A 25,895-nucleotide genomic window follows, 5' to 3' on the forward strand; every position below is an offset into this window, starting at 1 on the left:
ACCCAGGTCCTCTGATTTCAGATTTAACACTGTTTCTACTGGACCACACTGTTATTTGCTAAATAAATGCTGAATGAATTTACTTTGTTTTTTTGTTTGTTTGTTTTGTTTTGTTTTTTTGTGATTTCCAATCCATAACATTTTTCCATTTGGCGTTTACTTCTTGCTAAGTAGAATAGCATTCATTTTTAAATTTCAGATGGTAGGTGATTTGAGAACAGGGAGCACGCTTTAGTCATCATTATGTCTTCTACAGTAATTTGAACACTGCTTTGTGCATAATAGATATTCAGTAACTATTTGTAGACTTTGCACAGCAATGACTTATTGTGCATCTATTATGTACATGGGTGCCTCTCTGTTAAACATTGTGGGGGAGGCAAAGATGAATAAGACATGCCTTTGTCCTCAATAGAGAGAATAAGCATAGCTAATTATACAACATACATTGCTGATTAAATAATAATTATAGCTAATAATAATGGCTAATATTTGTAGTCATTATTATTGTTCAATCATTTCACTGTGTCTGATTCTTTGTGATCCCAGTTGGGGTTTTCCTGGCAAAGACACTGGAGTGGTTTGCTATTGATATCTCAAGTTCCTTTTACAGATGAGGAAACTGAGGCAAACAGGGTAAAGTAATTCATTCTAATATTTACATAATGCTTCCTATATGCAGTCACTATGCTAAATACTTGATGATTATTATCCTATTTGATCCTCACAACTACTCTAGGAGGTAAAATCATATTATTAATCCCATTTTACAAATGAGGAAACTGAGCCAAACAGATGCTGAATGACTTGTTCAAGGTCACATAGCTAATAAGTATTTGAGGATGAATTTGAATTCAGGTTTTCCTGACTCCAAATGGTTGTTTGTTTTTTGTTTTTGGGGTTTTTTTTTTGTTTTGTTTTTTTTTTGTTTATGTTTTTTGCTTTTTCTGCTGCAGCAACCAGCTGGGAAAAAAAGATAGCTACCCACAAAGAAAATTAAAAAACAAGATAAAAGTTAATGTCACAAGGTATTATGCATTTAAAGTTCTAGTCAAGCTGCCCAACCAATAAATCTTTAAGTTCAGAGACAATGATCACTGTCATAAGGAGTGCTTGGGAGAGATTTCATGGAGAAAGAATAGTTCTGATTTAGTCTTACAGGTTAGCATAGGATTTTTTCCAGGTAGACGTGGAAAGCAACTTATTCCTACTTCCTTTTGTGTCTGTACTTATATTCACAACTTGATGCTTGAAATAAACTCTGACTTCTTCTTTCCCCACCACTAAGCCATTTTTCTGATCTTTCTTTGTTTCAATCACATTATATTCTGCTTCATATCATATTGATTTTTATACATTATATACAAATTCGTTAGAATTAAAACTCCTTGAAAATGACAGAAACTGTCATTTTTCATCATATTCCAAGAGCTTGACAATGTGCCTTGAACATGTTAAGAGTTTAATAAATGTCTGTTTATTTTTGTCATTTTTGTAGTATGGTTATATATACAATATCCCATTTGATCCTTATAGACACCTTGAGAGGAAGACTAGTATTATAATAATATTATACCTATCATCCTCTGATTCTAAGAGAAGTTAAATGAGTTGCCAAGATCACACAGTTACTAAGTCACAAAGTAGGGACCAGGTTCACATATATTCTTGTTTCTTGTCCATTGTTCCCTCCATTCTACAATGTAATGCTGTCAGTATTGGCTGTTTTCTGGGTCTGCCTCATTTCCTGCAATCCTGAGATGAGGGTGTGGAATTGGTGATGAAGGATAAATTCAGTTTTATCCCTAGAGAACTCAATCAGAATTGTTATCCAGTGTCTCCAGGGTCGCAAAAACATGTCCTGAGGCTTGGGAGCAAGAGGCACTTATATTGAAGTAGACATAGATATACTGGAGATCTTGAACAGATTGAATAGAAAACTCCAGCCACAGGGCACTGAAAGTACTGGGATCTTAGAGACTGGAAGCTTGTTCCACATGTAGTTTACCTTCTGGTATATGTTGCCTTCTTCCATATTAGAATAGCACTAAAAAGTTGGACTGAATATGAATTCAGTCTTGCCCTAGTGACCAAGGTACCTAGCATTAACTGACTCAGATGTCCAACAAGAATTAAATTCCATGGACCCCAATGTTTGGAATCAATGGATTTCACTTTATCTTAGATCTCTTCCTCTCATGTTCAAATGATTAATTCTAGTAGAAATTTGCATCTCTCCAGAAAAATCTATATTTATAAAACTATATCTATGTCTATACATCTTCAGCTTCTCCAATACTTTGGAGAACTTTTCATATATCCACTAATATCAACAGATGCAATAAACAAGGAGAATAGATTCCACCTAATTCTTGTTTCTCTATGCTATTTCCAGACCTTTCTTCTGCTATTCTCTTTGATACTCACTCTATATAATTCTTGTATGAAACACTGTCTGTAATCTACCAGTATCCATATAATGTTCCCCTTCTCAAGCTAAATACCTAATTCATGTATTTCCTTTCTACCTCAGTCTCTGGCATCTTATTTGAGATTTAACATTTGTGTTGATATGCCAGAAAATATTATCAACCTCATCATATACCATGACCTAGAGCTTTACTCCATTTCAGTGTCCACAGTGGGAATACATTTTTAACTTCAATCTCTTTAGCATCTTTTACTATGCTACCTTTATGATTCCAATTTCTTTTTTATTTTTTATGGAAATCTCTCATGCTTCCATGTCTCCATCCTCCTCATTCTTTATAAACTTATTTTTCATTCTCATCACCCCAACCAGTCCCTCCAAAACTTTAACAATTGTGTTTAGCAAGATTTATTAAGCATCTAATATATACTAGGCACTAGGGGTTATTATACACACTGAGGATGGTGGGAAAAAACCAGAATGTTTACACTCTATTTTCCTAATCCCCTATTTTGGCTTCATCTTTTTCTCTTCTTGGTTTTGACTCAATAGTTGACCCATTCAACAATACATTTCTCTTTGCCCTTGAATCTCTTGCCATTCTGTCTATTGGATGTTCATGCCCTGCCACTTCTCATCTCTAAGTCATCCTCCCATCCATTTTCTCCATTCTTGCTCTGCAAGACTAAACACAGTTTGAAAATGTGATTTCTGAACTCCAGTCAATCAATGATCTTTAATGAATCAAAGAAAAAGGAAGAGGTGTTATAGAAGAGGATTATAGTCTTTACATGAACTGATGCTGAGTGAAATGAGCAGGACCAGGAGATCATTATATACTTCAATAACAATACTATTTGATGATCAATTCTGACAGGCATGGCCATCTCCAGCAATGAGACGAACCAAATCAGTTCCAATAGAGCAGTAATAAATTGAACCAGCTACACCCAGAGAAAGAACTCTGGGAAATGAGTACAAACCACTTCATAGAATTCCCAATCCCTCTGTTTTTGTCCGCTTGCATTTTTGATTTCCTTCACAGGTTAATTGTACACTATTTCAAAATCTGATTCTTTTTGTACAGCAAAATAGTATGGACATGTATACATATATTGTATTTAATTTATACTTTAACATATTTTACATGTATTGGTCAATCTGCCATCTGGGGGAGGGGATGGGAGGAAGGAGGGAAAAATCGGAACGAAAGGTTTTGCAATTGTCAATGCTGAAAAATTACCCATGCATATATCTTGTAAATTAAAAGCAAGAAAGAAGAAGAAGAAGAAGATGATGATGATGATGATGATGATGATTGGTTTCCTTAATTATTCAAAATAAAGAAGGCATCTGCTCTTTCATCTTATCCCACAGATCCTTCCAATGTCTCAGCCATATTGGACTACTAACTTGTTTTCAGCCTTAGTATTTCATCTCCTGATTGCATGTATTTTCACAAAATGTTCTACATTTCTGGAATGTAGCTTCTCTTCATCTTCACCTTGCAGAATGACTTTCTTCTTTAAGAGTCCAAGATGGGCTTACTTTCTCTGTGAATCCTTTTCTAATTCTTCAAATTGATCTATTTTTAAAGTTTTTTGTACAAACTCATTTTTGTATGTGTTGTCTTTCCCATTAAAATGTAAACCACTTGAGGGGCTATTTTTGTCTTTCTTTATTTCTGGGGTTTAGCATAATGCCTAAATGACTCATAGAAAGTGATCAATAAATGCTTTCCTTTTGAAGAATTGTTAGAGTTCTCTTTCCCTTCAAATGATTTTATAAGAAAGTATCATTGTAGGTGATTAGTTTTCTCAGCCTTCTTAGGAAGGTGATTGGTAGTCCTGAGTTCTCTTCCTTCTTAGGAAGGAAGGCTTCAAACCCAGGATGGTACCATATGTCTCCAGTAACCATTTAAATCCCTGGGGGAGGTGCATCTGCTAGAGAAGAAAGGTTTTTTGATTTTCTATAGGCTGGGGGTGTGAGTTTTTTCTCTGTTCTTTATTGTGTACAGTGAACTTGTGCTATCTTCCATGTCTAGTTATCTTTCAAGGGAATTTAGAATACTTACACAAGAGCTAAATATGTGCTAAGTCCAGATGTTTCCAAGGTTTGGGAGCAGCAATTTAACAATTCAATTCAATAAGGGTTTCTTAAATGCTTCCTCTGTGATAGTTTCTCTGGGGATGGGAAGACAAAAAATGCAGAATCAGCCCTTGTCTCCTAGGAGCTGACATTCTATTGAACAAAAAGTGAGCCATAAAGAGTATTTATAATTGGAGAACCTTCAAAATTGAATCACGTTTGGGTAACCTGTGGGTTTAGTAATGGCAGTAATAGGTTATGGGTTAAATTTATCTTTGTACACATTGTATCACTTCCCTTTCCCTTCCTAACCATAGAATGAAAGTTTCTTTGAAGATAGGGACTATTTTGTCTCTTGTCTTTTCTTTTATTGGCCTAGTATTGTGCCTGGCGCATAATAGTTGCTTAATAAGTGTTTGTTGAATTAAATTGAATTAAAGCTTAGCATGATGCACTCAGAATCCCAGAAATTCAGACCCTGGAAAAGAACTCTAGAGACTTTTTCCTAGTCTGACCCATACCTCACCAATAATATCTTCCAGAACTACATCCTAATAAGATTTTCTACACTTTGAAAACCTCTATGGAAGAGGGAAGTCACTACTTCTTAACTGAACACAATTTCCTTTTGAACAATTCTAATTGTAAGAATTTCCCCCCACCCATTTCTCCTCATCATATTCTGTGGTGCTAAGCATAAAAAGTCAAATATTGATTGCAAGGCAGCTTTTCAAATATTTGAAGTCAACTATTATATTTCTCCTCATGAAGAAGATTATTCTTCAGACTAAATGTCTTATATCCTTTTCCTTTTATTGCATGGGGTTGAAGCCCTTTATGATTCTGCTTACTTTCTTCTGCAAGTTTTGGATTAACATTCTGGGAAGGATGGATAGTAGTCCTCAAATGACTATTCCAATAACTTGTTAATGTCCTGTATTTTTCTAAATATCAATCATACTCCCTCGCTTTAATTTGTCATTTTCCCTCCCTGAAATCCTTGCATTTTGGTCATCCATCCTGTATATATATGTGATCAGTGATCTCAATAGGGCAGTACTTTGGCAGGATAATTTAGTTGGCTAAATACCCAACCAAGCTTAGGGACATAAATTTGAGTCCCAATTCTCTCATTATGTTGTTGGATATTGGATAAGTCATAATCTTTAGGGTGTTAGTGTTTAGCTATTAAAAAAGAATTAGTCAAGGACAGTGACTTAAAAGTGCCAAAATTTGGCAATTACATAAGGAATTAGATGAGCAATTCACAAATGTGATGACGAATCAAGAAGGGAGATGGTAGATCAGCCCTGAGTTGAAGGTTTGCCATTCTGAAACAAATAATCATAAACCAATGGTTTCTAAAACACTTTGTTGAGTTTCTTTGAATTGTTATTATTTTCATCAGGATGTAAGACAGCATTCCCTAGTGGAGAGAATACTGGGTTTGCAATCAGGAAAACCTGGGATTAAGTTGTACCTCTGACCTCTAGTGTCTGTATGACCATGGACAAAAGACGATCTTTCAATGCCCCTAGATCCCTCCTTCTCTGATTTCCTTCGAAGATCAACTCTACCAAACCCTACTAAGTGAAGCCTTTCTTAATCCTATTGTTAGCATCTTCTCTCTATATTCATTTCTTATTTGCTTCTATGAGTGTACTTATTGTTTTACCCCAAGGGAATGCAAGGGTCTCTGCTTTGATTTCTGCCTCCCTAGCAGTGTCAGACACAAAACAGGCATTTAATAAATGTTTGTTTAATTGAATTGAGAACTGATCATGTATATCCCAAGAAATTCATTCTCTACTTAGAATTTCTTACAATAATAATAATAATAACAATAATAAAATCTTAGGTTCAGAACAAAACAACCAAAACAAATATAAACTTCACCACTCAATACTTACTATCTTTCACAAAATCTGTGTAAGTTATGTTAATTCTAAAATTATGTTCAGAATCAGTAGTAAAGATTATCTTTCTATGAGCCAGTATGAAAATAGACAAAGAGAATTCTTCATCATATTCTGAGAAGATATAATTAAGTAGAAGAAGGAAGGCAGGCAGGCATTTATTAAGTGTCTCTTATGTTCTAGGTGCTGTGCTTAATACTTTATAAATATTTTCCAATTTGATAATAAAGATATAAAGTCATATGTAAAGTAGAACTCTATGTCTCCCTCTCCTCCTACTTTTTGTAAGAGAAGCAGGCTTTGGTAAATATTCCCTGTGCATTTACATGGATTGGAACAAAACTAGCTTACTGAATCTCTCTTTCCAACCTCACTCTCTAAAATAATGATTAACTCACGTTCAGAGGGAGGAAGGGTGGTGCAGTGGAAAAATGGCTAGATTTGGAGTCAGGGAACTTCCTGACATGAAGCCATTCCTGCCACTGCTTTGTCCCAGTGGACTTTTCCAGCTTCCCCCCCACCCCCAACTCCCTGAAGTCCTGGGGTTATACTGATTGGTGAAAGCCCCAGACCATCTGCCATCTCCAGGCCCTATCCCTAGGCTGCATCTCTTTCATTCTTTCTACCTCAGGCTTTATGAACAATAATAAAAAAAATACTACCATTGCTTCTGTTACAGGCTCATCACTGAAGTGTCCCTGTGGCCTCATTCCTGATCCCTGTGACTTCATCATTCCCTGGCCACCACTTCTTTATATGTGGAATCTCCTCCTATTAAAATATAAAGTCCTTGGGGACTTATTCTAAAGGAGTAAGAATATGTCTTTTTAAAAAAATTGTATTTGTGCTTCTACTGCTTAGTACAGCATTTGGCATATGAAAGTACTTAATAAATGCTTTTTATTTATTCATCCATACAAATGTTCTTCATTGGGCTCAAATCCCAGAATTTTTATTTACTATTTTATGACTTTGGGAAATCTTTCTAGGCCTCAGTTTCCTTATCTATGAAATGAAGAGATGGCCTCTAAGGTCACTTCCAGAAGCCAGATGATTCAGCTGATAGAGCCCTGAGCCTGGCATCAGGAAGACCTGAGTTCAAATATGGCCTCAGACACTTACTAGCTCTGTGACCCTGGGCAAGCCACTTAAGTGGCTTAATCATTGAAGAAAAAAATGGCAAATTACTCCACCATCTTTACTAAGAAAGCCGCATGGATAATATTATCCACAGTGCCATGAAGAATTGAACACAACTGAATAACAAGGTCACTTCCAGCTCTAAATATATGATCACATATAGTGTTTTACCTTGTAAGGTAGATAACACTTTGTATTATTACCATTGCTCACATTATATAGATGTACAAAATAGGACTGAGATTTTCAAGTCATTTTCTATAGTTTGTTTCCCATGTCTATCTAGAAGTCTCTACTAACTCCACTTCAACCACTATCCTCCCTAGTTTCTGCTGCGTCTCAATTAAAAATACCACCTTCTATAGGAAGTCTTCCCCAATCTGTCTTAATTCTAGTGCCTTCCCTGATTATTTCTTATTTATCTTCTACATAGCCTGTTCTGTATATATCTGTGTGCATATTGTGTTTCTCATCAGATTGTTAGCTCTGTGAAGGTAGGACTGTTTTGCCATTTTTTCTATTTTCAGTACTTAGCAAAGATTGATTGGTTGATTGGTTCATTGAACATATTCAACTAGCATCAGACCTCTCTTTTGATTCTAAGTGTAATTCTCTTCCCATTATACCTCACTGATTTTTACACATAATAAATATAACATTCCTCAATCCATATAAATCCAAAAAGTTATCACGCAGCTTTGGGGAAGTTGATAGCAGGTCAGGGATAAAAGGAAAGCAAATCCAGACAGTAAGTTGAATTACCACTGTAGTTTTGTTCAGGAAACAGGCTACTCCATGTTTCAGTCCCCTGTCCCGCCAGAAGTCCTATAGTCACTGAATAGTGCATTAAATAAAAGATAATATATTCCCTCCAAATGTATCAAAGAGAGAAAGTTTTAAATCTAAATTTCTAGATATGGCAGACAAAATGTTTATCAGAGTGCTTTTCTTCCACATCTTTCCTCTCTCTACAAAAGACCCTGACAAATCTATGGACTCTCCATTCTTTTTCTTTGTTTCTGTTTTTATTTTCTCTGATCAGGTGACTAGTCTGACTCACTTCTGAACCGAAATCATTTGTTAATGTCTATCGGCCCTGGTGTGATCCTTCCCCACTCTATTTTTCATAGAGATAAATAAGTTGCACGTTGTTGCTTTTAATTGGATTTTAACAAATTTGTTTAGCCACACGCTTATTTTTCTCTTTATCCTTTCAAGACCCAACTCAGATTTTCTCTTGGGCTTTACCTGGATCATTGGTATATTGATACTAGCTTTTTACATGGACTCCCCAGAAGTTGGAGCTTTCTAACTCATCCTGGCATAGAGGTGAACTTGAGTTCTTGAAGTCTAGAATGGCAGGACTGAAGCTTAGATATCCTAAGTTCTAAAGATTTTGAATATGGGTCAATGACATATTATATAGAATATTGTTGATAGATCAGTCTAGCTAATTCAAGACAATTAAACAATATGTGTTAAGTGTTTACTATGTGCTAAGTTCTAGGGGCACAAATAAAGGCAAAAAATAAAAAAAACCAAAAAATAAAAAACAACCAAACCACAACCACCACATCAAATAGTCCCTATTTTCAAAGAGATCACATTCTAACGTTGTTCTTCTAACATGGAAATCATTGTGTACATGCAAGATAAATACATGGAAATTTGGATGTAATTTCAGAAGGAAACCATTGGTATTGAGAGAGACCAAGAAAGGCTTCTTGAGGAAGGTGAAATTTTGAGCAAATCTTAAAGGAAGTCAGAAGCTGGAGGTGAAGAGGAAGAGCATTCCAGGCACAGGGGACAGGAGATGGAACAGCAAGGAAGTCTGAGTCACTAAATGGGTGGGGTCCAGGTTAGGAAGAGCTTTAAAAGCTAAACAGAGGATTTTATTTTTTACTGTGGAGGTAATTGGAAGCCATTGGAGTTCATTGCATAGGGAATTTAAATGATCAGATTTGCTCTACAGGAAGATCAGTTTAATAGCTAATAAGATGATGAAATAGAAAGGGGAGGAACTTGAGGCATGGGACCACTAGGCTATTGCAATAATCCATGCATGAGAGGATGAAGGTATGCACATATTGTCAATCAAAGGAGGGAAGGGGATGTGAGAGATGTTCTGAAACAATAGACAGTATTTGGCAACACAATGGACATGGGCACTAGAGTGAAGAATCAAAGTTAACATTTAGGTTGTAAACCTGAGTGACTGACTGGGATTGTGGTAGTACATTCAACAATAATAGAGGAATTAAGAGGAGGGGAGTATTTGGGGAGAAAGAGAATGAGTTATATCTTAGACATGTTGAGTTTGCTGCCTGTGGAAAAGCTTACCACCAGAAGGTTGGCCACTAGCTGATTTGTTTTGCTGGCAAATTAACAAAATACCATGTGGCCTTCAGAACTTCCACTTCTACAAGTAATGACAGCAGAGTATTTGAAGAAAATGCTGACTCATACAGTTCTTGGATCACTTATAAACATAATTTAATTGTTAGTATTCTTACTCTGTGGTTTTTTGTACAATGAGCAACGAATCCACATACTCATGGAGAAACTGAATCACATCCACATTGGCATTCTTTCCATAAACAATACCAGATTGAAGATTTGTATGAGTGGGTTACACTGCCTTTGAAAAATTCAAAGATATTTTAATGATCCTAAGTTTTCCCACTTACCAAATTTCACTTAAAAATGCTAGTTGTCTACTTAGTTGATATATCAATCAGTAAAATTTTTTGTTGTCTACTATGTGCTAGTCCCTTGTCAGGTTTTAATGTTGAAAAGATAAAGAAGCAATTTTTATTCTCAAGAACCTTACATTCTGTTTGGAGGATATAACATATATGTGTACATATGTAATGCAAAATAAGTACAAATTCATATCAAGTATGATGTATTTGGGTCAACGAGTTATGGAATAATGCAATTCTAAAGAATTTAAAATGTACCTTATTGAAAGACACAGTGGAAAGGTACATGGGAATGAGCAAGATGAAATGCATAATAAATAAGGAAATATGAACAATGAAAATGAAGGATATCATCAAAAAATACATATCAAAATACAATATTGACTAGTCAAATGGTGAGAATGAGAGACAACCATTGGATGACCCAATGGTCATCCACTCATACCATTTTTATGACAAGAAAATGAGGAAGGTCATCAACACATTAGGTAGATTTCCAGTGGCCAGTTTCTGATTATATCCTGACAAAAGTTGCATAAAAGGACAAGTATGGCTAGGATGCAAACCACACTTACAAGGCAACAGATCTATTTTATTTGATTGCATATGATTGAAAAAAAATGAGATGGTCTGGTCATGTCAAAAGAAAAAGAGGTAAAAGACAGCCCAAATAATATGGTGGTATCTCTAAAATGTCAAATATTCCAGAGGAAAGCCTCTGAAATATGGTGGATCCTCAGAGGAAGATTTATGGAAACATGTAGACAAGAATAGCACAAAATAAAAACACATGGAAGAAGTTTTGTTGTACTTGGGGGTAGAGAACGATAATCGGATGAATTGTCAGACCCACTAAAATACCAAACCAAAAATATTGGCTTAGCATTTGATATTTAGTAAGCACTTTCATCTATATGAATTCATTTAACCTCTACAACGACCTTGGGCAGGAGTTAAGATAGAGATCATCATCTCCATTGTAGAAGTAAAATAACTGAAGTTCAGTAATATAATATGCCTTACTTAAGGTCACACAATTAGCAAGTAGGTGGTGGAACCAAGTTTTAATGCCAGGTCTTTGGGCTTCTCTACAAGTGCTCTCCCTGCTACTTCATAATACCTCTTATGTTTGTTTAGGGGATAATTAGTTACTGGCTGTGTCCTTAAGCTTTCTATTAATCACTGTGCTCTAGTATTTGTCTTTTATGTGGCTGTCCTGCTGTTGGAGACAAATGTGCACTTGTTTTGATTTTTCTTTTTATGATTTGTTTTATTTATATCAGGCGAACCCTGGAAAGTCTGCAGGATAACCTTACTAGACAGCTAGATAAATTCCAAATAACCATGATCTGTCAATCAGGGAGAAAAACATGCTTTCCATTGTTATTTCAGCTACTACTGAAATTTCTCCTTGGAGGGCTTGGGGTCACTGGGCTGAGGTCCAGATGTTCTTTGCTGACCTCTGGAATTTAGATGCATATTAATCCAGGAGTCTGGAAGATGGAATGTAAAAACATTTTTCTCTTTTCAGACAAGTCCCCAAAGGGTCTTATCTGGGTATATAGTTAATTCTAGTAGCGGATACAGAGAGAAAGAGAGACACAGACAGACAGACAGACAAAAGGAAGGGTGATTCTAGAATTCTTGCAGGGATTTTTTGGTTATGATTGAGGGATATCTCTGTCTAATCATTGCCATATGGCAGTGGTAAGGCAGGGGAGTTCTCTGATTAGCATATGGTTCAGTGATATTAAGTAGAACTGGCAACTTCACTGTCATACATAAATCAATGTTTTAAGATTTCCTTCAATCTTTCCTTAGAAAATGAAATTGGCAAAAAAAGAGAAATTAAAAACAAAAGAAATGAAATTGGCATAAAATTGGAATCATTTTAGGGAAATGTAGTGAACAATAGTCAGCTGATGATGATGATTGCACCATGCTCTGGGGATATAGAATATAAGCATTTTATTGTTACATAGAAAATGATAATAAAGATTTTTCTTTTATTTATAGGTTTCTTTATTTTTAAACAATATTCCCTGGTTAAGAAACCAGGACCATATCTATAGCAAAAAAAGAAATTTGGTACCTTTTTAAACATTTTTAAAAATAAAACTGGAATTATATTCCAAAATTGTTTTGAAATTTACTTGTAAATACATTTTGTTCTAGAATTTTGTTTTGTTCCCCTTGGGAGACCTGTCCATTCTTAGAGGTATGAGGTGGTACTTCAGAGATGTTTTAATTTGCATTTCTCTAATCAATACTGATTTAGAGTATTTTTATATGACATTTCCATATAGATAGCTTTAATTTCATCATTTTAAGATTGTCTGTTCATATTCTTTTGACCATTTTCAATTGGGAAATTTCTCATATTCTTATAAATTTGACACAGTTCTTTATATATATTAGAAATGAGACCTTTATCAGAAACACTGGATGTAAAAATTTTTCTCAGTTTTGTACTTCTCTTTTAATCTTATTTCTGTTGATTTTGTTTGTGCAAAACCTTTTTAATTTAATGTAATCAGAGTTGTCCATTTTGCCTTTCATAATGTTCTCTAGTTCTTCTTTGATTATAAATTCCTCCTTTCTCCAAAGATTTGATAGATAAATTATCTCTTATTCTTCTAATTTGCTTATGATATCATCTTGTATGCCCAAATCATGTACCCATTTTGACTTTATTTTGGTATGGATTGTGAGATGCAGGTCTATCCTGAGTTTCTAAAATATTATTTTCTAGTTTTTTCAGCAATTTTTGTGTCAAATAGTGAGTTCTTATTCCAGAAGCTAGAGTTTGAGGGTTTATCAAAAACTAGATTTCTATAGGCATTGATAATTTTGTCATGTAGTGTGTAATCTATTCCACTGATACACCACTCTATTTCTTAGCCAAAACCAAATGGCTTTGATGATTACTGCTTTATTATAGAGTTTTAGATCTGATACTGCTAAGCCACCATCCTGTGTATTTCTTTTCATTAATTCCCTTTATATTCTTGACCTTTTGTTCTTCCAGATGAATTTTATTTTTTCTAGTTCTATAAAATAATTGTTAGCAGTTTGATTGGTATGGCACTGAATAAGTAGATCAACTTAGGCAGAATTGTCATTTTTATTATAGTAGCTCAGCCTATCCATGAGCAATTGATGTTTTTTCAGTTGTTTGGATCTGACTTTAATTGTGTGAGCAGTTTTGTAATTGAATTCATATAGTTTCTAGCTTTGTTGATAATGGAGAAAAAAATAGAAGATTAAAGAACCTTGTCCTTTGTGAGAGGTAATGATAGAAAAGGAACTGTACTTGGGACCGGACTTGGCCACTTGCTAGTCAGTTGAACTTTACCAAGTCACTTTAAATGGAGCTCATAATAATTGTACTTGCTTTCTTCTCAAGGTGTCTATGAATAAAGCCTACTGTAAATTATAAAGCATCCATTCTATTCTGAGATGTCATCATCTGGTTAATGTCTTCACATAGTGAAGGGAAGGTTTTCCAAAGTGAGAAGCTCTTAATGTATTTTCCTTGGGATAGAAAAAAAAAAGTTATATTGAAGCATTCAAATATTAATTTAATCTCTGTTGGAGATCATCAATTACAAACAAAACTGGGGAAAAAGTTTGAATGGCTTTATTTCACTCATCATCCATGTCCTCACATGGCTCCCATTGGCCCAATAAAGCCGCAGGATGATGGAAACCAAAATTTTCAGGAAATCTGTCCTTCTCTCCACCTCATTCCAAGCCTGCTTCCCTGCCTCCCACAACTTTTTCCATATAACTTGGAAAGCTGCCTTATTTCCTTTCAGGTAGAGGGCTAGACAAGCTGGCTTTGGCCCAGAGAAAGATGTATTGTCCTCTGATGATTATCACTGGGAATGAGGAATAAAATGTCATACACATAGCACAAGGAAGAGATCTATGCACTCTTGCATTATATTCCTCCTTCAATACTTGGGAAAATTGGTGGCATAGTGAATAGTGTTAAACCTGGAGTCAGGAAAGACTGAGTTCAAATCCCATATCAAATACCCACACAATTCACTTAACTTTGCTCACAATTTATTGTTCTGCAATGTGGGGATAATTCATTCATTCAGTCAATCAGCAAGACTTTATTAAACACCTTCTGTGTTACAGGAATTATGCTAAATTCTGGGGATTCCAAGAAAAGTAAACAAAACAAAACAAAACAAAACTTGCAAACAAAAACAACATAAAATCAAATGCTTAGGATCCAAAGAAAAACAAAAAACAAACAAGAATCCAAACCACAAATACAAACAATATTCCTTGAAAGAAATTCACTTTATACACACACACATACAAACCCATATATATATATGTATGCATATACTTTGCAAAACAAAGTCATATATAAATGTTAGTTATAATAATACTAATATACTACTACTACTACTACTACTAGCAGTAGCACTTATTTCTATTATTATCCTCTCTTACTCTATTCAACTTTATGTAGTCTGTCTTCCATTTTTTTTTCATTCAACTAAAAAGCTTCTCTTTGTTTACTAATGATTAATTCAGTGTCGAATCTAATGACCTTTTCTAATTCCTATTACATTATGCTCTTCACCAAAATCCCCAGGCCTCTTCTTTTCAACCAATGTGTCTTGATATAAGAAACAGTGACAATATCCCAAAGGCAATTTTACCATCCAGGGAACCACTCCTCCTGTCCTCATTGGTCACTGTTTCAATTACCTATTATATCAAAGACCAAATCTAGCCAAATCACTTCATTCCCTAGCCATCTGCCAACCAAATCCAATCCTACCTCAAGTCTCCCTCTCTGTCATCCAATCCCCTTTCCTAGTCTAAAAGCATAATCAAACCAATTCTGTCCTTGAACCGGAAAAGTGTATTAATCTACTCCATCATGGTTCTTTTCATTATCTCTATAACTTTCCAAATATATCTTTCTTTGTATTCTACTTCCCTTATGGAATCTTTCCCCCCATTTGAATATAAATTCCTTCAGGGCAGGGATTATTTTTGCTTCAAAATTTCTACTCGTAAGTCAGCAATGCTTAGCACACTCTAAGCACTTAAATTCTTTTTTTTATTTATTTATTTGGTGATTCTAGGTCTGCTACAGCTCACTTCATTCCATAGATGTCTTCCATAGTTTTTTTAGGATCGTATTCTAGATGTACCAGGATGGACTTTTCCTTTCCTTTCCTTTCCTTTCCTTTTTTTGTAGGGGGGAGTAATGCTACAATTTTATTGAATGAAAAGTATAGTGAAATTACTCAAAAGTTTGAAAGACACTATAGGGAATTTAGACACTTCCCCTCAAGTGCAAGACCAAATGTAGGATGGATTCTTTCTGAATATTGTAGTCAGACAGGGTACATGCATCTTCCAGTTAGGATCAATCTCTGCTGCCATTCTCAGTACTATCACAGGGCTGTACTTGAAGGGTGATGGTTTTGCCAGTCAAGATCTTCAGAAAAATCTGCATTGTTAATCAGTAGTCACACATACACACAAACACAAACACAAACACACCGAACAACAAAGTCAATTCTCATTTTTTGCCATATCTCCCTTTTTCCTTAAAGGAATCTTGTCATGAATTCTTCTGAAGTTAAGATTCATTCATATGATAAATGATCATCTTTTAAGTGATCTTTTGTGTGGTTTCAGATCTTCACAAAGTGGGTTCGCTCAAGTCAAAGCACATCTGTCTCACGCACTTTTGTCTGACCAGAGATTTAAAGCTCTGTACTTGAGCTAGTTGTCTCTTCAGGCATCTGGGCTCAGTGATCTGGATTCTTCTTGTCTTGCAGCTGAGCTTCACAAAAAGTCTTTTGGAATCTAATGGAAAGGGAGTTTTAATGATTTGGACCTATTTTATTTCAGAATTCTGAATATAAGTAGGGCTCATGTTTACTTCTCAAAGGGATCTGAACAAATGAATGATAACAAAAATTAGAAGGATATATGTATATGTATGTGGCTATTCAAGAATATAGCTATTTTCAAGCATACTTAAAACTACTTTAAATAACATTTCTGATCATTTAAGTAAATTATATACTTATTATAAGCAATCCTTACCTGTTGACTAATATATCTACAAAACCTCTATTAGATAATATTAGGTAACACAGCAGTGTACATTACTTGGGAATACTTGTAAGAACTTTTGAGAAACATTTGTTAACAGCTGTTTACCACCCAGAATTTACCCATAGAGAGCTCTTCCTTGCATAAACAGTCATGAATTGAGAGGCAGAAGACCTTTTCGATGACTGACTACTTATGTGATCTTGTACACGTCACTTTACAAATTGGACCCCAGTTTCTTCATCTATAAAAATGAAAACGGACTTTATGATCCCCGAGTCTCCTTTTAATTCTTTATTTATGAACCTATGACATTATTCCAAATAGTTACTATGCTTTCCAAATATTGAATGTTAGAAGTAAATTATCTAGGTTTTTATCTTTGAATATTATCTTGGAGGCCTCTTGGAAACATTAAGATGTATTTAAAACCAGCAAGCATTATATGTAAGGGGAATGAACCAGAAGCATTCTGAATAACATCCAGGATGAAACAAGTTGCTCATTATCACTGCTGTTTATTCAATATTGTCTTAGAAATGTTAGCGTTAGCAATAAGGGATACTTTAAGAGGAAATAAGGACGGAACATAATGTAATGGTTAACTTGAGAGAGAAAGATATACACCCTTACTACAGATCCAATCTTGTCTCCTCTTTAATTTTTTTTTTCAGTCTGCCTCTTAAGCAAGAGACTGAAGAACTCTGTCAGGAAGTTTAGTTTGCCTAACTTCACTGGCAAAAAAAACAAAACAAAAAAATCTTTGCTTCATCCTTTCTAATGCTTGGACTAGTTGATTCCTAAAGGTTCCAAATCCATACTTATGCCAATAAAACACATTGCATGATTTATGAATCTTGTACAATAGAGTCTACAATAGGATCTACATTATCACTGAGATCTATGAAAGCTGTAATGTTTTTCTCACCTATTATGTAGATGATCTAAATAATTTTAATACAGTAACAAAACATTGAGAGATGCTGAAATGCTCACATAGACACCAAACTGTTAGGTGTTCCTGCTGGGTAACTGGATAGTTCACAAATTGCAGGCTGCCAAACACCTGGATAAAAATGGAAAAACATTCTAGTTATTAGTAATCTCAAAATCCAGATGGTTGATCATTGTATAGTCAAAATATATGGATAATTGGCTGAAATTTTTAGATATAAATCCAGATGCTTGGTATTATGAAATCAAAGATTTACCATTAAGGAGAGTTTCTTAAAATCCAAAAAAAGAATTTTGAATGAAGAAATATTAATTGAATAACAACTATGTATAGACAATATCTGTTCTTTCTCTTTTTGATAATGATTTCATTAGCCATTCTTTTTTTGGGGAAAACATCCTTGGTTTTAATAAGCTAGATTCTCTCCCTATATCTATGGACTGTTATGGTTTTTGTCAGGGAAGAGCTAAGCAGGGCATTTAAACATTTATCCATGAGATAATACTTTCTCAAAAGTAAAAGGGAGAAGCTATATCCAGAACTCAAGTTCTACTTCCAATCACTCCATTTCTCCATAATTCCACCTAACTCTAGTTCCTTTCTTTCCCTGACTACATTGACAATCCCAGAACCAAGAAATGACATTACTGATCTTTCTAATCCTAGGAGCTTCCTCAGCCTTGGTAAAATAGAAATTGTCTTATCCTACTGGGTGGAAATGTCTAATCTTGGTTCCCATTTCACAATATACAGTTAAATTACAAATATTTCTTTTCAGATATTTTTCTTTATTCCAATTTAATTCCTTCAATTATTTTAATAAAGCCTTCTTTTCTTATATAGGAATTTTTGGTTAATGAATGGAAGACTGGACATACAATAACTCCAGGTATTGTGAGGGGCTTTAAACTCTGAATCTACGGTGAAAACACAGTATAGTAGAAAGTATGTTAGGTTTAGCATCAAGAAGAACTTGGACTCTGGTCAGGGATATGCTGGTAAATATTTAATATTCATATCTTTGGAAAATAATGTAGCATAATACATTTTAAAAATTAATCTGCATTATCAACATTCTCTCTATTGTTTTAAGTTTTTTTTTTCCAACTAGTTTCCAAATGGCATGATATACTGTCCATAATCCAGTTAATGAACATTTATGAAACACTTTGAATACATCAAGCTCTGTGCTTGGATAAAAAGTGCTGAGGATAAAAAGTTAAAACAACAAAAACAACAACAATCACAAATAACAATTGAAATTGTCTCTGTCATCTAATATGAAAATAGCCATTTAGACAATAAATTCAACATATCCCAAAATTTTTACTGCAGTTTTAAGCTTCAGATGAAACATTTTGTCAATGGAATAGATGACAGGGATTCTCAGAAGAATTCACAAGAAGTAAAGGGAGCTCAGAAAAACTTGAAGAAGGTGAAAGTTGAGCTAAACTTCTTTTCTTGTATCTCTCTTTTTAAAACATCTCCATATTAGCCATATTATAAAGGAAAAATCAGAACAAATGGGAAAAACAATGAGGAAAAAAAGCAAACAAAGAAAAAAAAGATGAAAATAGGATGCTTCTTTTCCATAGTTTTCTTTCATGATGTGAATAGTACTTTTTAATCTCAAAAAATATTGGAATTGTCTTAAATCACTGTATAGCTGAGAAGAGCTGAATCTATCAGAGTTGATCATCACATAATCTTGTTACTATGTACAATGCTCCCTTGGTTCTGCTCACTTCACTCACCATCAGTTCGTGTAAGACTTTTTAAGGCTTTTCTGAAATCAGTCTGCTCATTATTTCTTATAGAGCAATAATATTCCATTATATTCATGTACATAACTTATTCAGCCATTTTCCAGCTGATGGGCATCCACTCAGTTTCCAGTAGCTTGTTACCACACAAAAAAAGCTGCTATAAACATTTTTGCACATGTGGGTCTTTTTCCCTCTTTGATAATCTCTTTGAGATACAGAACTAATAGTGGTATTGTTGGATCAAAGGGTATACACAGTTTTAAAGCTCTTTGGTCATAGTTCCATATTTTGAGCTGAGTCTTAAAGTAATTCAAGAAGTAATGGTGAGGATGGAGAGCATTCCAGACAGACTCCCTGGTAACAGCAGGCAACAGATGTATATCACTATGCCCAATAATTTAAAGTTTTTAAAAGAAATTTCTATCAGATATACAGTTTGGACTTGATATAGAAAGGGGACTCCCAATGAGGGAACTTTTTTCCAATGCAAATAGACAACAGCTTTGCCAGTTACAGTCTTACATTTTTTACAAGGTACTAGGAGATTAAGTGACTTACTCAAAGTAATTAAATTAGTTTGTATCAAAAGCAGAATTTGAACCCAGATCTTCTTGGCTTTGAGACTGGTTCTCTATCTTCACTGCCACATGGGTTGTCACACCATTATTATTAGTGCTATTCCTAACTACTATTAACTGCTATCAATATTATTATGACATAACTATGGCATACCTTTGGTACAGAGAAATATTAAATTTGCTATCAAGGTATCATTTTTAGATATAATGCCTCAACTATTTGCAATTTACTATCATTTATTATATCTGTGGAAATTAAAAGCTTATTTTTATTTGTTTTTCTATCTATTTGTCCATCCATCAGTCTATCTCTATCACTTATATATATATATATATATATATATATATATATACATATATATATATCCATATATGCATAACTATGAACTATCATGCATCCATAGAAGATGGATATCTTCTATATCTATTTCTGTGTTAATCTATTCATTCTTTCATCTCTTTATATTTCTCTATCCTTTCAATATTCTATGTATTCTTCTATCTATGTATCTATCACCTATGTCATATCTTTATTTAACCTCCTATATTTTTCTTTTCTTTTTTTAAAAATTATTTTAAATTTATGGACATTAACATTAACATGACATGGTTCAATAAAAATAATTGAATATGAAACTCTAAATCTACTATATACAACTTGCTATTCCTTTCAAATATACAATATAATTATCGCAAATATTTCTTTTTTTTCTCCCTCCCCTCCCTGATTTGGTTACCATTAGACACAAAAAGAAAAATATAAGTATGTAAAATTATTCTGTACATACTTCTATTTATCAGTTCTTTTAATGGATGAAAATAGCATTTTTCTTCACATGTTCTTTATAGTTAATTTTTGGCATTAATAATCATCAAAAATAACTTATTTGCTTATAGTCATTTTTAAAACAATATTACTGTTACTGTACAGAATGTTCTCTTGGTTCTGTTAATTTCTTTCTTCATAATTTCATGCAGGCCTCTCCATGTTTTTCTAAAATCCTTGAGCTCATCATTTCTTATAGTACAATATTTTTCCATCACAATCATATACCACAACTTGTTCAGTCATTCCCAAATTGATGGTCATCCCTGCAATTTCCAGTTTTTTGACCAAAATTAAAACTTCTATAAATATTTAAAAATGTATAGGTTCTTGTCTTTTTCCCTAATTGTCTTTGAAAATAGACCAAGTAGTGGTATTACTGGGTCAAAGAGTATAAGGAGTTTAATAAATTTGGGGATATAATTCCAGATTACTTTCCAAAAAGACTGGATTTGTTCACAATTCTATCAACAATGAATTAATGTCCCAATTTTTCCACATCCCAGCAAACATTTTTCAGTTTCCCCTTCTATCATTTTAATCATTTGGTAAATGTAAAATAATAATTCAAGATTAATTTAATTTTCCTTTGTTTAGCCAATAAAGATTTAGAGCATTTTTTCATGTGACTATAAATTGTTTTTATTTCTTCGTCACAAAACTGCCTGTTCATATCCTTTGACTGTTTATCAGTTGGGGACTAACTCATATTCGTATAGATTTGACAAAAGTTCTTTATATATTTCAGATATGAAATCTTTATTTAATAAATTTCTATAAAATCCCTCTCTCTAATTTTCTGGTTTCTTTATGATTTAGGGTGTATTTCTTTTATTTGTACAAACTCTTTTTAATTTAATATAACTGAAATTATTCATTGCATACCTAACTTTGTTCTCTATCTCTTGTTTATTCATAAATTGCTTGCTTATCTATATGTCTGACATATAACATGTTCCATGTTCTTCTAATTTTCTTGAAATATCTTTCCTTAGACCTGCATGTGCAAGAATGTTTGTGGCAGCCCTCTTTGTAGTGGCCAGAAACTGGAAATTGAATGGATTCCCATCAAATGGAGAATGGCTGAATAAATCATAGTATATGAATATTATGGAATATTATTGTTCGGTAAGAAATGACCAACAGGATGATTTCAGAAAGGCCTGGAGAGACTTACATGAACTGATGCTGAGTGAAATGAGCAGGACCAGGAGATTATTATATACTTGAACAACAATACTGTGTGATGACCAATTCTGATGGACGTGGCCATCTCCAGCAATGAGATGAATCAAATCAGTTCCAATGGAGCAGGAATGAACTGAACCAGCTACACCCAAGGAAAGAACTCTGGGAGATAACTATGAACCACTACATAGAATTCCCAATCCCTCTATTTTTGTCCACCTGCATTTTTGATTTCCTTCACAGGCTAATTGTACACTATTTCAAAATCCAACTCTTTTTATACAGCAAATTAACTGTTTGGACATGTATACATATATTGTATTTAACTTATACTTTAAGATATTTAATATGTATTGGTCAACCTGCCATCTGGGGGAAGGGGTGAGGGGAAGGAGGAAAAAAGTTGGAACAAAAGGACTTGCAACTGTCAACGCTAAAAAATTACCCATGCACGTAACTTGTAAATAAAAAGCTATAATAAAAAAATTTAAAAAAGAAATATCTTTCCTTATATCTAGGTCATGTATCGAGTTTGATCTTATCTTGATAACTATTTTTTAGCCAGTACTAGATAATTTTGATAATTACTGTTTTATAATTTAAAGTTGGGTACTGCTAAAACCTCCTTCTTTTACATTTTTCCATCATTTCCTTTAATGTCATTGACTTTTTGTTATTCCCAATAACTATTTTTAATGAACTAAAATATTTTTTAAAATATCAATTTTTTAAAAAAATGTAATTGCTAAACATTTAACAAAATAAATAAGAACACACTGGCTGGAAATGCCAGGGCTATTTTCATGTCTGATCACACTCTGATCAGTCCATGAGCTTTAATGTGTTCTATTTCTGACCTGGAGTGGTTTATCCTTCCTTAGGCAGCTCAGTGTATCTTCCCTTCCTTGGAAACTCATGCTATAAATGTTAAATTTAGTTCAGACACCTGATTAGTTTAGTTAGCCCCCTGCTGCTTAGAACTCCCATCCTTAAGAGATCCATCAATGTAAGACTCCTGGGTAGCAGACATCACAGGTGTGTACCACACTATCAAGCAATTTAAAGCCTTTTAAAGAGAAAGTCCTGTCAAATTTATAGACTAAAGACACTCTCAGTATTAACACCCACCCTAGAAAAGTAATCAGTTGAGGTGATGAGGGCAATAAAGTTCTACTATTTGGGAAAAAGAAAAGAAAAAACTTGATCTATACAGTCAGTCTGTTAATCTTGATCTTGACTTCTAAAATTGTCAATAAAATTAGGACTGGTATTGTCAAGTGGCAGTTATTATAATTTTCACTATGAGGACTTTTCAAGTAGAAATTCTAATAAGCTCTATTTCCCAAAGTCCTCAAGGAAATATAGAAAAGGATTTCATGGAAATTATCAATCTAACAAGTGTATCATTTTGTGGGTGACTTTAAAGTAGTTATATAGATACTAATTATTCCTAGCACAGTTTATCTGTATAGTGCACTTAACTTTTTAAAATCAATAGAAGAAATTAGTATTCTTCTGCCTATTTTTACTAAAGGCTTTATGTATAAAGAAAAAAGTCTGTAATGCATATTGCTTCTATGGTAATTTGTCAACATAATTATTAAGATAAATCAGGTTTTTAAAAATATTATCAAATTAAGAAAAATCCAAGTGTCTTAGTCTGAACATTTCAAATAAATGATTTATATAGTTCACTGGATAATTATTAACTTTTAATTGAGTTGTGCAGATCTAACTTCATGACACTCCACTTTCTGATTTCTCCCATTGTCCACCAAAAATAAGATCTAGATTTTCATATTCTTGAATTTTATCACAAGGAAATACCTGCTTTTAATTTTCAATGAAAGAAAATATCGAGTGTATGAGTCAACAAAAATAACAAAAATCCCAACCATCCATTCACAGTATTTCAGTTACTATAATTTTTACTTCCTAAATAGTATGAAGAGTACCAGACTTGGAATCTGAAAGATTTATTTCAAATACCATCTAAGATACTCAATAATTGTGTAAACCCAGATAAGTTTTTAATCTATCTGAGTCTATTTCTTTATGTGCAAGGTGGAAATGATATTTCTAGGAACTACCTCATAAGGCTTGAGTGGGAGAATGCATACTAAATATCCAGTAAACCTTAAAGTTTAATTATTATTATTGATATTAGTGTTACTGCATAGGTACTCCCTGACTCAAGGATATGCTTCTCATAAACATTTCTTGCTTATGGAAAGTTCAGCTGCCATTGCTCAAGGGTGGTGGTGGGGGGCAGAGAGTAGAGTCCTTCAAAGAGCAGAAGTTTAAGAAGTGTGTAAGAATTAGGAGGGCAGTTCCCTATGAACAGTGTACTTACATGATCTCAAGTATCTTACCCACAAATTCTTGCAATGTCTGTATTGAAAGTGTGAAGGACCAGTCCTAAATCCAATTATGAAGCAAGTGATCTTCAGTACCCTTTTAATTAGTCTCTTGTCTCAAGTAGCCCCCTACTCTAACCTATCCCTACTAAATGACCAAAGTGACAAGTCAGTCCTCTACCAATCAACTCCAGTAGTTGTCTATTATCTCTAGGATAAAAAAAAAAATCCCGTTTGGCTTTTGAAACCCTTCTAAACCTGGCCCTTCTCTACCTTTCCAGTGTTCTTTCATTTTAGTCTCTTATTATTGAGTGATTCAAACACTGACCTTTTTACTATTTTTCACACATTTCTTCTAGCTCCATGGCTTTTTGTTGGCCATCTGTCATGCCTAAAATACTCACCACCTTCAACCAAAGGAAACTTTTGGTTTCCTTTAAAAGTCATGTTAATTCTATCTTCTTCAGAAGGTCTTTCTTGGCTCCTTTCACTTCTGATGCTTTTCTCTGAGATATCTTCTCACCTACTCTATATACAGAATATCCCAAAGTTCTTAATCTAAAACTTAAAACTGCACTAAAATTTTTAGGACATCTTGTATTTATTGTCTATATAGTTATTTTCATGATAACTCCTCCATTAGACTATAAGCTCCTAGATGGCAGAGATAATTTCTATTGTTTTTGTTTTGCCCTTTTTTTGTATCCCTAGCACTTAGCACAGTGTTTGACATGTACTTAATAAATGGTTGTTAAGTAATTGGGTGATGGACAGGATATCACGTCATATGGGATTAGTTTAAAAAATTGGAAAGATTCCTTTAGCATATATATGAGAGAACTTGGGGACACCTTATCTGCCTTTGAAGACATGAAGGATTGTCGTGTTAAACATATTAGACTTATTCTATGAAGTTGTAGAAAAACGTTCTTAGACTTTCTATAAGAACTTATTTAGCCCAAATTAGAGCTTTTCCAAAGTGGAATGGGCTGCCTTCGGAGGTTATGAATTCACTCTCAGTAGTGATATTAACTCAAAAACTAGAGGACAAGATGATGATATTATAGAAAAAATTTTATTGAGGTACTGGCTGTATTAAGTGGCCTCTGAGATCTTTTCTAATGCAGAACTTTTGATATCTTCTTATTCTATGATCTTATCCTGAAAAAAGAGAAGATTTAGGCAATTAGGAAAGTGTCTTTTAGCATTGCAAATGAATGAAAGTGATCCAGTGAAACTCATGGGTTCAGAACTAGGACCAGTGGATGGAAGAAGATACAGGATAAAATGGAAAGAAAGCTTTGCTTGGGGTCAAGAGGACTCAGGTGAAAAAACACCTTTTATTTGCTACCTGTGAGACTTTGGACAAACCACTTCCTCTCTCTGGGGCTCCTCAGCTGCAGAGTGAAATTTTGGATTAGATGATCTTTCTTTCCAGCTCTAATGTTGATGATCTTATTATTTCAAGTTTCAAGTATTTATATGAAGTGCACAAAGCACAAGGCTGTGGGAAAATCTAATATTACTTCAGTATAAGGCAAAATTTTCATACATAAATGTATATACTATATATATGTATACATAATGGTCTACTTTAAGAAAAATGAACCTCCAATCCCGGCAAATGCTAATCCCATTAGACTCTGAGTTCCTTGAGGTCAAGGACTATTGTTTGTCTCTTTTTTGTATCCTCAACACTTAGCACAGTGCCCAGTCATAAATGCTTAATAAATATATATTATCCTATGTATTAACCATATGAATACAACAGAATATTTTTTGTTCTTCAGTTATTTTTCATTCATGTCCAACTCTCCATGATCCCATTTGTTTGTTTGTTTTTGCA

Source organism: Sarcophilus harrisii, chromosome 3, assembly GCF_902635505.1.
Source record: "Sarcophilus harrisii chromosome 3, mSarHar1.11, whole genome shotgun sequence".
Taxonomy (NCBI): Eukaryota; Metazoa; Chordata; class Mammalia; order Dasyuromorphia; family Dasyuridae; genus Sarcophilus; species Sarcophilus harrisii.